Here is a 17,132-nt window from a genome sequence, read left to right as displayed (position 1 = left end):
GAGAATCTTGCTGTTAAACACTATAATATCAAGAATGTCCTAAAGACAACCACAAGGTTCCAATCTTAGGAAACTCCAAACCAAGTCAGTTGTCAGAAAATAGTTTATGAATTAAATGTGATTTAATTAGTAAACTCCGTTGTCTTTTTGATAACTAGCCGATATAAGAAAATTATAAACTCAATCTACATCATAATCTACCGAAAAAAAAGGATATCTTAAAAGATTATGTAATAAACATAGACAATTACGTACTTCATACTCCCTCTTTTCCAAAATCAGAAGAGTATAACATAAACCAACTATGGAAGCTTAATTAACCGGCTGATATGTGTAATTCTAGCAAGCTAATTAAATTAAATAATATGGTATGATTTCATGTGAATTTTCTCTGTTGTGGTTCAAAGCTGAACAAAGCTCTTTTCCTAGAGCTTCTGGCCCCACCAGAGAGTATTTCGACCAATAAGAATCTTTAGTTGTTTCACACCACCAATATTTCGTCCGACAACACCACCAAATCTATTTTACTATATACAGTAGAAACTCTTTTATTTAATACTCCATTATTTAATAAACTCTCTTAAATAATATTTTTGGATGGTTCCGAGTCGGGGGGACAGCGTGCCAAATTAATAATTCGTTAAAATTATAAGATAATACATTTTTGATTACCTATGTTAACCCCGTATGAAATATAAATTAATAATGCATATACATATTCAATATATTAGTGATTTACGAAGACTTTTTGAAAAATGATTTAATTATCTTCTTATTTTTGCTAAAATCAATATCGCATTGAATTTCATCTCTAATTTTTCTTATGATTGTAAATAAAATTTGGTGTTGTTCTCATAACTGAACAACAAATTATTCAATGTGATTGCCACTTTAATAGCCTCATTTCGTGAAGGGGGTTCTATTATAGAACTTTCATTATCTTCTTCCACATCTTTATAAGTTCCCATAACGCTCTCGATTATTTCGTCATCAGTCAACAACTGTGTAACTTCATTTTCTTTCGGATAATTTAGGACATCTTCGAGATTCATTGAATTGTGATAGGCCAATTTCTCGATCAAATTTTGCAAGTCTTGAGTGATTTCATTGTCTGTATGTTGATCCAAATTGTCTAAATTTTTGTTATCTGTTGATCGATGTTTACAATGACGAAAGCATCAATTCTGTCTAAACTTGTGATATGAAATTTATCTATAAGTTAATAAAATATTAATTAATATATAAATTAAAAATTTATTAATTTATCGGTTAATTAATATCTCGTTTAATTAATAAGTTTTGATGGTCCCGACAACATTAATTTATAGAGTTTCTACTGTACGATAATATTTGATATCCTCTTGTCAAATAGTAAAATCCCATTAAATTTTGGTAAACCCTAAGCTTATTCTTGGTGAATCTCTCTAAATCTAAATCCTAGATCAAATCTTGATTCCTCTCAAAGTTCACCATCTTAATAATTGATTCAAGGTATGGTTTTACACCATTACTGTTGAATAGTGTTAAACCCTAATTTTGATATTCTGATTCCTATTGATTATGCTGTGACCGTCATTGATTTCTTTCTCTGTTTGTTGCCGATATTGCAGGTGGTAGTACATGGATCTGTAGATATGCCAGAGAGAATCACTTGTTCTGTTTTGGATTGGTATTTACTAATCCTTTCTCTCTTTATTTCATTACTTTTGATTTTGCATGTGAGATTCATATATTATGTTACTGCACCAGCTACAACTCATTAGGGTTTTTAATTTTATGGGGTTTTAAGCTCCTGGAATGATTTTTGATTACTGATATTTATTTTTGTTTTTTAGATGTCAATATGTCATTAAGTTTTTCTCTCTAAAAGTCTCAAAATGGTTAAAAATTATGAAATGTAGTAGGCAACATAGTAATTTTCTGGAAACAAGTATGGAATTTGTGGTAAGCAAATTTCTATGTCTTACACAAGCTTACAAAGTTAAATTTTGGAGTTTTCTGTCATATTCTTTGTTCACACAATTTTCTCGAATTAGAAAGTGGTGGGAATGAAAGGTGGACAAGGTAGATACAACAACAATCATGGCTCCTTCAAAACAATAAAATCCCATTAAATTTTGGTAAATCGTAAGCTTATATAGAATACAGGGGGACTCAACATGTGTTTCTTTGAGATAACTTCATATTCAAAAAAATAAAATTTGACAAAATGTTAGAAGAAACAAATCCATGTATAGGAGTGCTGCTGAACGACAAAGGGTGCTGAAGTCGGGTTCCACCAATAGTTACGAGAATAGTTTGAGGACAACTGCAGCTCATGGGGGATAGCAGAAATGGTGTTGTTAATGGCTTGCAGGTAATTATAGTTTTTCATATGTTTTTCGTCTTTACGAATTCTCCATTCTATGTTCTATAAAAGCTAAGAGCAGTATACAACATTTTTTTTATAGATCACATACTAAAGATCACAATTTATGAACACTTATGGTCTTTTTAGGGCTAAAACTTAAAGACCATTATGTGGGTACACGAAATAGGCTCGCCACGTGTCGGACATAAAGGGAAGGAGTATGGCTAGAAAATCTCACCTAAAGATCCCGCGAAGTACAAAGGGGATGAGTACAGAAGCGAGGATACTTACACGAATAATCTAAGTTACGAAAGACCGAGATAGAGTGCCCAACAAGATATCAACGATGAAACCGAAAGGGCGAAGTACAGTAACTTGGCTGAAAAGATAAATTGCGAAGTAAATATATTGGGGAGAAAGAAAAGAGACAGGTGTCCCGACAAACCCATGTGAAGATAGCGAAAGAAGGGGAAAAACTTTATGAAAAATGGCCTGGGGGAGTATAAAGCGCTCCCGAGAGAACCTGGCGAAGTAAAATGAGCTGTATACCATTATGGTTGATTGGCCTATAAATAGAGGTCCTTGGGCAAGGCATGAAGTATCGGATTTTGGAAAGAGGGGAGAGCTTAGCTTAGAGAGTGAGACTAGGGTTTCCAAGTATTCAAGAACTTGTATTTTGTTTCTCTGGTTAATTCATCAATAAATATTTTCGAGTTTATATTACTTAACATGTCCTAGATCTTGGTTACTTTCCTTTTGGGTGTACTACTGGATTTCCAGTAGTTATATTTTGGCGTCCAGAAACAGGGAACTTAGATTGAGGATTCATCCTCATCTAAGGAGTGGAGAGAATCTAAAGTTGTAGGAGTGAGAGATCTTAGCGAGACATCCCTTTTAAGATTAGGTTTTAAAGGATAATCGATATTGAAACTAGGATAAGTTGATGACTAGAACACCAGATTGAGCGGCACACATGATAGCGACGAGGAGAAGCAAGCGATTGGAGGCCAAAAGAGGAGGAAGAATGGAAAGAGGAGGAACATCGGCTGCAGGAAAAAGACAAGGCGTGAACCAGCAGCGAACTGAGGAGGCCAACGAAGATAGAGAGGGTTATGTACACACTTCCGACACGGACACCATCGCAGGAGAAGAGATGACTCGTGAGGAAATGGAGGAGAATATCGGTGAAGAAGACATGACATTGGATCAGATGAGGGAAACGCTCCTCCTTGAAAGGGAACGAGACAGGGATCTAGAGAAGCAGCATTCCCGATTGACGAGGCAAAACACCAGGTTGGTGCTGCAAAATCGTCAACTGAACGAGGAAGTTGCAGCTGACGCCACAGATTCAGAGGTGGACATGATATCATCAGGAGAAGAAGAGTTACGTCGAAGGAGATACACCCACGAGGACGACGGAGGAGAACGAAGAAGGAGGCGTCGAAGAGAAAGCAGTGAAGAACGAGAACTGAGAAGGGCATCAGAAATATCAAGTTGGGAAGATCAAAGGCGAAGGTATGAAGAAGAGCGGGGACATGAGGAAAATGAGAGGAGGAAAGAAGATGAAAGAAAACGCGAATTCAACCGTAGGAATGAGGAAGAAAGGAGACATAGTGAAAGAAGGCTCGACGTGATGAGAGGTGGCCGTCGGGAAGAAAACGGAGGGAACCTGAACCAGGAAGTCTTGGATGAGCTGCGAAATATGAGGGCGCTGATAAAAAATTCACGAAGAGGCGGCGGAGTGCAGCTGGCGGAGGAAATAGAAGATGCCGATAAATCTCCATTTACCTATGAGATAATGTACGCGGACATCCCAAAGAAATGTGTGCTGCCGATACTCCCGAGCATATTCAGCGGATTCGAAAGTGTTGTGCAGCATTTGAAACAATACACTCTTTCGTTGATGCAATGGGGACGAAATGATGCGGTACTTTTTCGATATTTCCCCGCGAGCTTGGCCGAGGAAGCATTGACTTGGTTTGACGGGCTACCAGAAAGATCAATTTCGTCGTTCAAAGACTTACAGAGAATATTACTGACCACTTATATAACTAACAACATGTTGATGCCTGGGATTGAGACTCTATTCAATTTAAGAAGGAGACCTACGGAAAGCCTGCGAGGAGTGGTAACGAGGTGGAGGACGGTATTCAGCGAGCTTGGAGGGAGAGTTGACGAGAAAAATTTCATCTTAGCTTTCATGAACGCGTTAATCCCAACTGACCTGCTGTACACTCAAATATTCATTATTCGAAACTCTTTGAAGATGAACGAATTAAGAGAGTACCAAGAGGAGTACATAGCGTTGGAAGAAAAGCAGTGGCAAGTCAGCGAAGTAGCACCGATTTCAGCGAAAGAAGGGAATTCAAGGCTATTACCAAGGGCAGTGCATGTCGTGGAGAATGATCCGAAATATGAAAAAGGAGAGCCATCAACTCCAGTCCCAGCGAAACTAGTAGCTGTATCAAGTGGAGATCAAGAATGGATCGATCAACGAAGATATGAAGAGTCAAGACGAAAGAACTATGAGCCACGAAGCTACAACACGAGATATCAACAAAGAAACATTCAAGGGCCCATATTTGGAGAGCGGAGACCAAATGCACCAGCTTTTGAATACATAAAACTCCCTAGACTTAACACAACTGTGGAAAAGGTATGAGAGGCAATAGTATTAATAGAGGAGATCCCACCACCACCCAATTTGGGAAGAGAGCCACCTCCGGGGACTAGGAGTCACGAGTTTTGCAGATATCATCGCTTTCATGGGAATCATACAAATGACTGTCGGAACATTCGACGAATTATACTTCGTCTGATAGAGCAGGGAAAACTCGCACATTTCCTAGAAAGTTATGTTCCACCACCACCACCTCGTGACAATCAGCAGATATACCGAATTGAAATAGATCTGGGAGCACAAAGGCCCAATTGTAATACGATAATACATGCAGCGAAGAGCATCCAAAATTTCCATGAAGACATACTCAAGAGAGTACATAAGAGGGACTTTGAAGGAAACGAAATATTCAGTGTCAACACGAAGGAAACGTTAGAGGAATGGCATAAAAGAGAAATAACGTTCTCAGCGAAGGATACACCCGAAGGAGGAAATTCGCATACAAACCCTTTGGTTATAACCCTGAATTTTGGGAAATATTCAAAGTGGGAGGAAGATCAAGCCAAGAAAGGATAAATCTGGGCAATCGACGGAATCCTGGTGGACACGGGGAGCTCGGTCGACATACTCTTTTATCATACATTTATAACCATGGGATACAAGGACTCGTATCTCGTGCCATCAACGTACAACAAATATGGGTTTAACGGGGTTGCATCTAAGACAAAGGGAGAACTAGTTGTAAAGATTTTCGCTGGCGAGCTGGAAAAGAAAGTCACAGTCTGCATGATTGACATAGACTCACCTTACAATGCTTTTATAGGAAGACCATGGATACACGGGATAAAAGGGATTGCATCTACATATCATCAAGGCATACTGTTTCCTATGCCAAGTTCAATTGGCGAGATAAGGGGAGATTTCAAGGACGCACAAGATTGTATTAAAAAGGATGTCCATAACTATGAGGAGAAATTAAGGAAGAAAATAAAACAAAAAAAGAAGGTGTGCGAAGAAAGAAGAGGAGAGAAGCTGATGGTATTCACGATTGGGATAAGCAAAGAGCCAGTTGCAACACATAAAGACATAGAAGAGGCGGAAAAAATGACGATGGATGGTGAGAAGAACCGCGAGATGACTCCAGAAAAGGGAAGCCAAGATGAAATAAAGGAAAGCGGAAAGGTGAAGAAGGGAAAAACGGCTGAAGGAAGTGAGGTAACAAGAAATGAGAAAGAAACCCCTGCCATCAAGGAAAAACGAACCCCGCGAGGAGGAGCAAAGACAAACACCTCTAAGCGCAAAAAAATTATCTATATAAGAGGCCAAGGGAAGCGTTGAATTACATGATTCTCTAGATAAGGGAGGAAAGTCTTGTGAAGAAGAAGAGACGGAACGATTGAATAAGGAACTCTATCAAGAAAGACGAAAGAATGAAGACTTGGTGAGGGAGCGCATAAGGTTGGAAAGGCAAAATGAGAAGCTTGTAATTAAGAACAATCATCTAAAAAGAAAACAAGCGGAGAGCAATGCACAAAGAGGAAAATATGCTCCGTAAGGTGCATTAGCAGCTGAAGGACGTCGCGAATACCGGATATAAATCAAGGGGCGAGGGGAACAAAATGAACGGGAAGACCTAAAAAGAGCCATAGAGAATATCAGGAGGGAATTCAGAGAAAGAGAGTATCTGATGCAACAATCGATGATGTCCGGTGGGAAAAGGAACATTATCCCAGTGATAAAAAAGGCAACCGGATTGCAGCCAGAAATGATGAACAAATGCGCAAAAAACGAACCATGCAAGCCAGAAATAGCGGCACTGTTCTCGTTAAAACAAAGGGAAAATGATAGTTTGCGAAGTGTAGTGGCGAGATGGGATGCGATTTTTAGAGAAATAAAAGGAAGGATTTCAGAGGAAGATGTGCGCTCGTTCATCTATGCGCTGTCAACTAGGCAACCATTATTCGCGACGCTGTTCAAGATTAGGAATGAAGTAAAGATGAAGGAGTTGAAAAGATATCAGTCTGAGCACATGGACATGGAAGAAGGAAACTGATAATCGAGGAAGGGTCGCAGAAACAAGATGAATGTACTTATTTTAATCCATCAATTGATAATGTATCAAATTTTCAAAAGGATAACAATGAAATTATGATAAATTTTGATGAATCATATTTTGAATATGAATTTTCCAACTTACAAGACAACCAAAGCAAGATAAGACCTCGCATTAGGAGGCAAATAAGATTCACGAAATAAGCAGTTTCTAGGGAAACTTAAAACCTTCGCCTAGGAAGGCTGAGAATCCACGGCATGCACCCTAGTTCGCATGAAAGTGCAAGAGGAAAGACCTAACACATTGATAGACACATTTTTGTGTCTAATTTGATCTCAATACTATATATTGTTGACACTCGATTTTGTACTAATTTTGTTATTTTATGTATTTGTAGGTATTTTTTGGAAATAAATATTTTTGGAAAATTCGGCTCGAAAAGTTGATTTTGGCACCCGGAGGACACGTGTTATTCGGAATCTCGCTTTTGGATAAGGGGTAACCTAATTACTAAGGGGTACCCACAGGTCACCCCAAGGCAGTTGCTATTCGCACCCCAGTTCAGGATAGGGGGACACCCTTTCTTCTTCGTTTGAAAACTGAAAATTGGCGGGAAACGAAGAACAGTTCTGCATGATGTTTGATCGAAAAAATGAAGAAGTTGGAATGCGATTCAATCGCTGAAAATTGGCATAAAGATGTGATATGACATAGGGAAGACATTTTGGGCATCGAATTTGATCGACATTGGCTGGAAAACTCGTTTTAATTCACGAGCTCAAAACAGAGCAACGTGAACTGAACACGAGCTCAATCGTGTTTCTGCTATGCATGGAGTGATGTGGAGGCGCGGGAAAGCTTCTGAGGCGTGGAGAAGCTGATTAGGAGCGTACAGGGAGTGATTTAACGTGTGGATAATCTCGATTTGGTAATTATTTCTATTTCTGGGCAGCGAGCAATTAGAGGATTAATGGGAAATTATACGCGTTGATGTTAGGATTTCTTGCTCCAAAACACTATAAATACAAGTATCGGTCATTGGGAAGAGGCTGTCGATAGTTGGGAGGAGAGAAGGAACGCTGCAGAATCGAGAACCATGATTTCTCTCTGCTGCTGCTGCCGCCATTGATGAAGATGAAGAACACGAAGAACGGACTCGCAGCAGCAGTCGTTTATCAACAGTGTCTAAGACACACACGCGTGGGTCGTAGTTAGTCGTACAACAGCAGTTATCATTTATCGTTCTTCTTGTAACAGCTGAACAGCGCCTTTGCAACAGTTATTTCTGTTGCGATTTTTCTGTTCAATTGTTTTACACCTTTTCATCATTTGTAAACCACTTTTTGAGCAATAAATAATTATTTTGAGAGCATTTTTATTATGATGAGCTAAAACCCAACACTGGGACGACGGAGGAGGCCAAACTTCATACTTGGGGTAATTTCATTAATTCTTTTATTTACTTTTTGCACTAATTTTAATTGAATTAAGATTTTAAATTAATTACTTGTGATTTCATTTGATGGAGTATGCTTAGTCCTAGGGATTTTTGATATGCCATGATTAAGAAATACAAGTAATATTTTATAAAATCTATCTTGGAAATAAACTAGAGTTAATATTTGTTTTGTTTTGAACTATAATCGCCTAGAATTAAATTCTGAACCACTTGAAAATGAAAAATGACCGAATCTTTAGTCCCAGTACCTCTCGCCCATTGTGACAAATATTGTGTATATATTTTTATTTTTAAATATTAACAAGTCCGAACAACGAATTCTTATTTACCGCACTTTTAAAACTACAACACACATGTCGTGAACAACTCTCAGAGAGAAAGCTAGGGGAAATGATAAGACATATCCGCCGAGGGTCCTTTTTATGATGGCCTTCGGTAAGGAGTGCAGAAATATGACCAAGGCGCCGACGTATTCGGTTAAGCTGCGGGTGCCTGGGACGTCTGGAGCGTTACCGGTCATGTCCGTATGGCAAGTCTTGGCTACGATGCACTCGATCCCAAAGAAACCTCACTTAGCGTGTGATTTCTTAACCCCAAGCCATATCGGCGAAGGTGATAAGAAGTCACGAAAACAACTGAATATCGTAATAACTGGATGGGAATAGACCAACATGCATGTTAGGGTTAACCTCCTTGAAGGGGAAATCAGGGGGAATATAAAGGGATGGCGCCGTCCAGATTAGGGAGCTGTATGACCAAAAAAGACGGTAATGTCATGGGACTAACATTCATGGGAATGGTTAGACCTGTCGCATTGTCGCGAGATAAAACAAAATAGATGTTAAGACGAGGTAGATAGATTATTATTTGAAAGATTAATAAGCGCTTGAGACTTCGTCGAATTAAAATCCTTAAAAAAGGATGAGGCACAATAAAACCTTAATTAGGAGGCGTACTAAGACCTTGTATAAAGTAACACATAACAATCAGAAAGAGAATGAGAACTAAATACGGCGAGACGCTTCATGGATTTCAAAAAGAAAAGAAGGAAAATAAAAGATCTAGTGAGATTCAAATATTCTGAAGCCACAATGAAATAATAAAGGCAAATCTACCAAGGGAAAATGATAGTTTGACCTGTACGACCTCGTCTTGATCGGCTAATGCTCAAAAAGAACAAGAGGCAAGTAGATACTTTTACATTTCATGTTCTTCTTTAGCATTATCCTCGCAAGACTTAGCGTTTCACCAAAACACCCCGTCGAGAAAGGCGAATGCAAGAGCAAGCGAAATAAGAAAACGTGAGAAGATGGAGACAACGTGAGAAGCGCAGACGAAATTCAAAATAAGACGCGGCGAGATGCCTCGTGAACCCCAAGGGAAGAAAGGATCTAGCAAGGTTCAAAGCTTATAGAGGCGCAGCTGGGGAGATATCGATCAACTTTACGCCCTACCTCGGAAATACACAAAAGAATAAGAGGCAAGTATGTACTTTAAATTTAATTATTATTTTGAGTATTTCCTTGGTAAGTATATACTTGACAAAAAATAAAATTATAATGTTGACATAAAATTCAATCAAATTATTACCCAAAGAAATATGGATGTTTTGCTGATTAATAATTTAATGGGGGTTGTAGTTGTAGTGGTAAGGGGTATCGTTCAAACTCGAACTTGTGAAGGTGATGGATTTTTAGATTTAAGAATATATATACAAAAATATTAACAGTTTGGGCGAGAGGTAACCAAGACACTAGATTCCACTATTATGCAAAATTGAATGATAAATATTTCAAAACTCTATTCAATTCTTAAGTCCTCTTTTATCTTTAATTCACTATCTATCAAACAGATTCTCAAACATTATTTGCAAACCTTAAGCATAGATTATCAAGAGATTAAACCAAGCATAACCTATCAAACTGAATAACAAACAATTAAGACAATCATTCAAACAATTTAAAACTCTGCAAAAGCAGCGATTAGGTGAATTATATAATTAAATGAAATAGTTACCCATTTATGTTGCGTGAATAGCTTCCTCCATTGCCTTGGTTACGAGGGAATTAGCTCATCATAGTATAAATGATCTCAAAATAATTTATTATGGCTCAAAAATGGTTTACAAATGATGAGAAGAAGAGAAAAAGGTGTAAACTGTAATATGCGACGCACAAAATGCGTCACAGAATGAACGATAAATGACAAGTGCTGCTGCTTAAACTGTACTGCGACCCACGGCTTGCGTCTTATACACTGTTCATAAACGACTGCGCTTGCGAGTCCGTTCTTCGTGTTCTTGGTGTTCTTCATCAGCAGCAGCAAACAACAGCAGGAAGCTTGCTGTTCATCTTGATTTCTTGCTCCTAAGCTCTCCTCAAGCCCCCAAACTCTCGACAACCCTTCTAGGCAACCATAGAAACATATTTATAGCCAACAGACCCATCGAATCTCGCTCATTCACTCCATATAATTCTGTTTAACTCGGCAGTAAAGAAAAATATTCTTGGGAATATTTTCTTTCCATTCTTGCTCTGGTATGCATAGATTTCCATCCTGGTCACTCTAAAAGTGTTTACACACGACCCACAACGTTGCTAGAGCCCTCATGCATGTTCAGAACACGCTCAAATCTTCTCCAATCCCGTGTCCAACCCGTGTTTCCCTGTTTTGCTTCCGTGAATTTTCCAGCTAATTATGGCCAAATTTGATCGAACCAAAAGCCCAAAACGTGTTTGAGGACATAACACAACTTCCTACCAAAAATCAGTCATTGAATCGCCCTAGAACACGTTCAAAAATTCCAACAAACATCTGCCAGTTGATATATTTTTTTTCCCGCCAATTTTTGGTTTTTGAATTTGGGAAGAAGATGTCCTTCCCCTAACCAGAACTGGGGTGTGAATAGAAGCTGCCTTGGGGGTGACCTGGGGGGTGCCCCTTATTAATTAGGTTACCCCTTATCCAAAAGCGAGAGTCTGAATAACACTTGTCCTCCGGGTGACAAAATCAACTTTTCGAGCCGAATTTTCCAAAAATATTTATTTCCAAAAAAATACCTACAAATACATAAAATAACAAAATTAGTACAAAATCGAGTGCCAACAATATATAGTATTGAGATCAAATTAGACACAAAAATGTGTCTATCAAATACCCCCAAACTTATTATTTGCTAGTCCTCGAGCAAAATTTATTCTTGAAAAGTGACCGAGTTAATCTCGGGTGGGTTTATCAGAGGTGTACCCACAAAAACCAATACTCCAGACCCTAGCTATCTACGCAGAACCTTGGAAAGCACTAAAGAACCTCCTTGGTTGGCATACAAATATTGACTCTAAGAGGAAGAACCCTGATGCAAAATTCCAATTGATGTACACGAGTTTTCACTCAAGCATACTAAAATTCATATAAGTGACAGAGCTCTACTAAGATAGTTTCACAATGGACATCATACTCGGAGTCAGACTAATCACATGAAAAGATTAAGAAGATGGAAAAAGAAAAATGTAGATGGTTGAAAAGTGAACGGTGTTTCCCATATCTGTCTGAAGGCCTCTGCCAAGATGAACCTATCCTAATGGACTGAGATATCGGTCTGACTAATATCAACACAACTGGCATATACAAGGGAACCAGTGGTCAATAACTTAAATCTAGATCAACAAACTGGCAAATACAAGGGAACCAGCAGTTGACTACACATAACAATAACCATTTTTTTTTTAACTTAACGGCATGAATAGATCTTTTTGATCCAAGCGCATGCTTCTTGTCAGCAGATTACACGATAGTTCCCACGGGTCCTGCATTCCATGCTTGCTTAGGCGACGGAAACAGGGAGAACACACACATATTGCTATCCAAGTGTTAGTATTTATTCCGATTGGTCTACTGGTCTGGTCTTTTTTTTTTTTTTTGAAAAGGTAACTCAGTCAATCCATTTCACCCTAGCAAAGGTAACAACTTGAATCGTGTGCCCCACCAAATCACTTGAAATAAAAGAAAAATAAAAATAGAAAGTGAAAAGGACTCGACGAGATATGGCGAAACTATCAGGTTAATTCTAACACCTGAGCTCTGTGCTTTTATGAATAGACTCTATAGATGTTTCCATCTAGTCAGATTGGTTCCTCAACTCCTAAAACAAAAATGTTTCCATCCACTTAGATTGGTTAGTGCTATCCTAGGCGTAAATTTTTAGGCTCTGGAGTTTATTTATTGCAACTTAAAACTAACAAAAAGTTTCTTCCCCACCCCCAAACTTAAATCTAACATTGTCCTCAATGTTCTAAAGATAAAATTAAAAGCATGAACAAGGAGAAACTGTTACCACTTGAAGAAAAAGAGTTAAGGAAAGATATTACCATGTTGCATGAGATTGGGTTACCTCCCAAGAAGTGCTAAGTTTAAAGTCTTCAGCCAGACATCGGAAGGAATTAGTCACCTCATAGAATCATATAGAAGTAGTCGGAATAACTGTGGGTCATCTGGATCAAAAAGTATTACCCACAAGAATAGGAAACTGCAACGGACCAAAAAGATGCCGAACATACCCTTGTTTAAGACAACTACATCTAGTTGTGGCTCAGGTTCAGGTTCTATAACTGGGTCTAGATAACAGGTTTTCATCGGTTGGATTTCCTCAAAGCTAAGATCCGGTTCAGGTATTAGAGTCTGGAAAAACTCAACTAAGAACTTATAAGCACATAACAACAACCTGAATAACTGGGGATCCTCTAAGTCAATCAGATTTGACTCACACAGCTGACCACAATGAAAGAGGTGGTCTTCCTTAAGAAAATGTGTCGACCCTAATATCCTAAAGTGATTAGGTTTAGTCTCAAAACTTAATAACCGACACATCTTAAAATCAAAAGTTCCCACAATTGGTTGAAAAGTTTTTGGTGGGAAAACAAAGTCAATCTTGGTATCATAGCCTGGGTTAACCACATCAACCAGAGGATGGGTTTCTAACAACTGAGCTTCTTTCTTGACATCATTAGCTTCGGGAAAACGTGTACGAAGATAATCTTGTAAGATGGTTGAGGCACAAATGTCAAGTCCTACAGGAGGGTACTTTCTAAGAGTTAAAGCACACGGAGAATGATAATCACCCCCAAACTTAGAGTTTTCTGTGTCTCTAGGAAGACTAGTCACAATTTCCCTAATTTTTAGGTCATCAGATTCCTGGAAATGGTCAATAGATTCTTCTAAGTTGGGTTCATCCTCACTCATTTCTACGAGTTTATTATCTTCTAAGACTAGTGTTTCTAAATCGCTAGATTCTAAAACAGTATTCTCAGGGTAAACTCTTTCCTATAAACCATCATCACAATCATATAAAGGATTATCAGAGAAAGTTTCATATAAAGGCTCATTAACTAAGGTGTTAATCAAAGTTACTTCCTCCGATCCATTAATAAGTTCATCAAATAATGGATTGTCCAATACTCTGTAGGCTAAAGGATCATGAACTACATCGTCTAAAACGGTGGTATCTCTAGTCAGATCCACATCCTTTTGAATAGGTGAATAATCATTAAAATTATTGGGATCTGAACCAGAAATAATATTATCATTATGAAGCTCAAATGGAGTAACTAGTTCCGGATCACTATGCCTACAAATGTATGATTCTTCATCAATATTATCTTCATCATAATCATCATGAACCTCATCTAAAGTAGTGTCTTTTATTCTAACCTCGTCCTCTAGATTGGGCAAATATTCACTATTGATATCAAGGGTAGAATTGGAAACACTATATTGGAAATTAAGACTATCTTGAGCAGTTCTGTTCTGGGCCTCGAATAAAAGATTTTGAATCGACTCACATGACTTCCTTATGGTATCGTGTATAGAAGGTTCACTCATGGGTGCATTTTGTTTATTCATTTCTAACACAAACCTATTTGTATTCTCAGTTAATTGTTTGAGAGACTCTTCTAGAGGAAGAACATGTTCAGAAGGATCATAATAGGGACTAGTTTTCAATAGTTTGATTGTATCCTCTAGAGACGAAAAACTAGTACTATAATCTTCTTGCTCGTAAGACTTATGCATGTGTGGATAGTAATTGGGCTCACCATGGTATGACCCATATCCTTCCAAAGGATGGCGTTCCCAACCACTATTCCCAACATGGTCATAAAAAGGATGATGTCCATATTCAAATTCAGGTCGATACTCATTGTATTGGCTTCTATCATACCAGTTCGACATTCTTAATTGCAAGGGAATTCTACACAACACAAACAAGGCCGACTCGACTCCACCAAAGAAAACCTAAAGATTTCTAGCAAACAAAAAGCATGATGGCTCCAATTAGATTGTTTCTAGACCAGCTTCTATCTTTCGAAAGGGAATTCGTTGCAATTTGAGCAAACCCCTCTGGAATCAATCCGAGTCAAAATAAGTTGAACTGAGGCGAGGGAAGCTCAGTGGAGCTTTGATACCCAAGGCCTCACCGCTATCACAAGGAGGCGCAGTCACGCATTCAACTCACAGAAACCATCATGAACTTTGGAGTGTGCTTAAAGAGCAACCAATACTTTTCGAACGAGTTTCCTATTAAGCTCGTTACCCTATCGGTCTCGTTCTATTCCAAATTTTAAGCTTGGGTTCGCGTTAGGTTTCGTTTTCCTAAGGCGGGCAAGAAGGGAGCGGTGATGAAATCCGAACCCTTATCTTGTATTGGCCAGGCCTTGCCCTTTACTAGGAATTTAAAAACAGTCCAAATTCGTCCTCAATCAATGAATCACCTTAAGGAATGCAGTAACTCGCTTACAGGAGATTCACGAGTGTTTCGATGGACTTACCTCCCGTACCAGACGGGGGATGAACCGTTGAAGTCGACTCGGGCCACGACTCCTATGTCATGTACGAACCCGAGGGGACGAGACGATATAGTAATCGTCGTCCTTCCCTGCACACAGTTTATATATAATTTTATTTTTTATTAATAATAAGACCCTTCCGTAGGGTTAAAAAAATGTCCAAAAATCCAGAATAGAGTCCGAATAAAAAGTCCAAAAAAAATTACAAAAATGATGAAAAAAAAGCCTATTTACAAATTCTAAAAAAATAAATAAAAGCTATATACAGAAAAAAAAATAATAATAATAAATATTAAATCCTAAAATAGAAAATTATGTCTTTTTTTTCCTTCTCCCTTAGCTTTTAGCTTTTAGCTTTAAGCTTTTTGTTCCCAAGTCCTTAGTATTCCACTTCGAACCTGTAAATCAAAGACACAAAAAGAAACGTAAAAAGGAACAAATAAAATAATAAAAAATAATAAAAACCTAAAAATTCTACCTAAGCACAAATCCGCGTCGGCGGCGCCAAAATGATTAATAATTTAATGGGGGTTGTAGTTGTAGTGGTAAGGGGTATCGTTCAAACTCGAACTTGTGAGGGTGATGGATTTTTAGATTTAAGAATATATATACAAAAATATTAACAGTTTGGGCGAGAGGTAACCAAGACACTAGATTCCACTATTATGCAAAATTGAATGATAAATATTTCAAAACTCTATTCAATTCTTAAGTCCTCTTTTATCTTTAATTCACTATCAATCATACAGATTCTCAAACATTATTTGCAAACCTTAAGCATAGATTATCAAGAGATTAAACCAAGCATAACCTATCAAACTGAATAACAAACAATTAAGACAGTCATTCAAACAATTTAAAACTCTGCAAAAGCAGCGATTAGGTGAATTATATAATTAAATGAAATAGTTACCCATTTATGTTGCGTGAATAGCTTCCTCCATTTCCTTGGTTACGAGGGAATTAGCTCATCATAGTATAAATGATCTCAAAATAATTTATTATGGCTCAAAAATGGTTTACAAATGATGAGAAGAAGAGAAAAAGGTGTAAACTGTAATATGCGACGCACAAAATGCGTCACAGAATGAACGATAAATGACAAGTGCTTCTTCTTAAACTGTACTGCGACCCACGGCTGTGCGTCTTATACACTGTTCATAAACGACTGCGCTTGCGAGTCCGTTCTTCGTGTTCTTGGTGTTCTTCATCAGCAGCAGCAAACAGCAGCAGGAAGCTTGATGTTCATCTTGATTTCTTGCTCCTAAGCTCTCCTCAAGCCCCCAAACTCTCGACAACCCTTCTAGGCAACCATAGAAACATATTTATAGCCAACAGACCCATCGAATCTCGCTCATTCACTCCATATAATTCTCTTTAACTCGGCAGTAAAGAAAAATATTCTTGGGAATATTTTCTTTCCATTCTTGCTCTGGTACGCATAGATTTCCATCCTGGTCACTCTAGAAGTGTTTACACAAGACCCACAATGTTGCTAGAGCCCTCATGCATGATCAGAACACGCTCAAATCTTCTCCAATCCCGTGTCCAACCCGTGTTTCCCTGTTTTGCTTCCGTGAATTGTCCTGCTAATTATGGCCAAATTTGATCGAACCAAAAGCCCTAAACGTGTTTGATAGGACATAACACAACTTCCTACCAAAAATCAGCCATTGAATCGCCCTAGAACACGTTCAAAAATTCCAACAAACATCTGCCAGTTGATATATTTTTTTTCCCGCCAATTTTTGGTTTTTGAATTTGGGAAGAAGATGTCCTTCCCCTAACCAGAACTGGGGTGTGAATAGCAG

This window comes from Papaver somniferum, chromosome 7 (genome assembly GCF_003573695.1).
Source record: "Papaver somniferum cultivar HN1 chromosome 7, ASM357369v1, whole genome shotgun sequence".
Classification (NCBI taxonomy): domain Eukaryota; kingdom Viridiplantae; phylum Streptophyta; class Magnoliopsida; order Ranunculales; family Papaveraceae; genus Papaver; species Papaver somniferum.
The sequence above is the reverse complement of the archived record's forward strand: the minus strand, read 5'-3'. Positions refer to the sequence as shown.